A 2,834-nucleotide genomic window follows, 5' to 3' on the forward strand; every position below is an offset into this window, starting at 1 on the left:
TCATATAAAAACACTGGTATACCTATACTTTCTAGAAATGATTATATAGACCCTTTCAAAGAAAAATGTACCCCATTATATAATTTGGGGAAGTTGCTTGGAAAAAACACATTTGGACTGATTCCTAAAATCAGTGTTTGGACTGATAGCTCCACCCCTGCATCTTTTGGTTCAAAGTACACATTACTATCATCAGTATGTGTTTCTGCATTCTCAAATATTCAATAATACACATAATGTAAGTTTACCCCTTAATGTTCCATTGGTTCATCAGTCTTTTCTGCAGGTTCACCAGCAGGTTGTGCAGACTGTACCTTTCTCTGAGGTCATTCTGCAAGACCTTCCAGGAATGGAGACACAACATCATCATCATAGATTGTAAACTCCAAGTCTTTACAACAATTCCAATAGAAACATTCTTTGTAGTTAGGTCCTGCTCTGCAGGAAGTGTCTCTCTTAAGGTACTAAGACCACGTTTAACCAGTTCATTTAAGTTGCACTCCATAAACTCAGACATATGTCTCTCCAAGTAAGTACGAGTTGATTAAGAACAGGCTCCAATGGACATAGCTCTGCAGCCAAAATAAATAGCAGATTGACAGGTTTGGAAAATGTGAGGGCCCATATCATCATAACCAGCAATAAGCAACCCAACACCATAGGGTCTTGCTTCCAATTAGAGATACAAGACGAGACACAGGAAGTGGTCTATCAAATACAAATCTGGAATCCAAACATTCCTGGTGCATAAAGTTACATAACAGTCTAACATCAGCAGTAAGCCTGGCAATTGAGATACCAATATGGTTGTCAACGTGGAGAGTATTTTTCTGGTGAGCTGCAAGCTCTGACTGTGCCCTCTTCAGTGCAACCAACACTGCGTAGGTTTTCGATTTCAGACCAACTGTGGCTGAACCTTGTTTAACAGCTTCCATTGCATATTCAATTTGATGAATCCTTCCCTGAGGGCTCCAAACAGTGACATCATTGTCATACTGGTTGGGAAACATAATTCCGGCGCAGACCTGGCTGGGAGCTCCAGCAAAGCTGGCGAATCCAGGAGCGCTCTCCTTTTTTTTTTCTTACTGAGAAATGGGACAAGAGGAAATGATATTCCATGCATCTGTGGAGAACTGAGAGGGACAATTTATTCATAATACAAGCACAAAAGCCAGATTGTATAGTCTCCCATGACTTTGATAGATGTGTTCATGGAAGCATGGTGAAAAATGTCTCTGATTTCTTTATTTACTAAGTAAGAATTAAAATCTCCTTAAACTGAAGGTGATGGAAGAAAAATTGCAAATTTGATGGGAGAGAAGAAATTGATGATTTACTGGAAAAGTGAACAAATAAATGGACTAGAAAAATGTAGCATATTTGCATAGCTCTACTGGGGAAAAACTTGGGGTTAGTGATCATGAATTAGGTGTGACATTAGTCAGCATGGTTGTATATCTTTTTCAAGTGGTAGTTCCAGGCCAGGCATGGACTAGTCTAAGAGTTGTATTTGACCAGCATTAGGTTTTTAGGAAAGTGCTCAGACAGAGGGAAAGGTGGGACAAGAGAATTGATTCAAGAGACCATTCAAGAGACCAATTTTAGTGATTATGAAATGTATACTGAATAGTAAAGGAAAAATGTACATGAGATTAGTAAAGAACAGGCAAAAGAGTATGGTATGTAGACTTTAAGTCCTAATTGATTTAAAAATATTGTCATCAAAGTGTTAGAGGAAAGTATCAGTTGGAAGAAGGAACTTGCTAGCAAAGTGCATGAAGTCATATTACAATAAACCAAAGTATTTTCTTAATATTGTCATGGGGAGATAGGAGGCAGGGTTATTTATGACTAATGACCTTATTAAGAAGCAGTATTGTGTAAATCTAATGATGGGAGATAGAAAAAATTATACATACCTCCTAATAGATCTTCATCTGTGAGCATATCACTTTACCTAAGAGCCTGTTTCCTCGTGTGCAACCAGGAGATAATAGTAGCTACTTCAACAGATCCTTATGATGATTAACTGAGGTAATTATAAATTGTTTATTAGAGTATCTGGCACATTGTAGACACTCAATAAATATTCATTACTCATACTGACATACAAGCTTTTATCCAATAGTTTTCTGATGTAGAAAATTTGATTTAAATTGCATTTCTAAATGTGATTTAGAAATTAAAGCAAAGTCTTACAATCATATTTGGTAGCTCCAAGTTAATGCCAAGTAAACTTTATTATTACTATACACATAATAATATTTTCAAATATATCCATTTCTGAGAATACGTATAAAAGCACATTTAGTTAATTTAATAAGATGGTGACTTTGTTCTGGTTATATCTGTATGAATTAAGGATAAAAAAACAATTATGAGAGTTTTATTTTGAAAGTCCTTCTAACCTTCATTCCTATAAAGATAAGATAAAGTGCCAGGCACCATGGCACATGCCTGTAATCCCAGTGAGTCTGGAGGCTGAGACAGGAGGATCATGAGGTTAAAGTCAACCTCAGCAATAGTGAGGCACTAAGCAACTCAGTGAGACCCTATCTCTAAATAAAATACAAAATAGGCCTGGGGATGTGGCTCAGTGGTTGAGTGCCCCTGAGTTCAATCCCTGGTATCCCCCCCACAAAAAGAAAAGAAAGGATAAAGAAAGTTGTTAGTACACATTACATGCATTCATTCATTCATGATCTCCTGTGCCCTAAACACGGTAGTAGGTATTGAGGCAACAGAAATACAAGAAAGATATGACATTTGATTTTAAATGGCTTGTATTCTAGTGGGAGAGAAAAAATTAAATTCCCCCTGAAAACAAACAACTT

At 36.8% G+C, this 2,834-nt stretch overlaps 1 pseudogene; it reads right to left on the reverse strand.

The window, feature by feature from the left end:
• Positions 1-251: 251 nt before the first annotated feature.
• Positions 252-1,012, reverse strand: LOC124991914 (proteasome subunit alpha type-1-like; annotated as a pseudogene).
• Positions 1,013-2,834: the final 1,822 nt, after the last annotated feature.

This window comes from Sciurus carolinensis, chromosome 8 (genome assembly GCF_902686445.1).
Source record: "Sciurus carolinensis chromosome 8, mSciCar1.2, whole genome shotgun sequence".
NCBI lineage: Eukaryota > Metazoa > Chordata > Mammalia > Rodentia > Sciuridae > Sciurus > Sciurus carolinensis.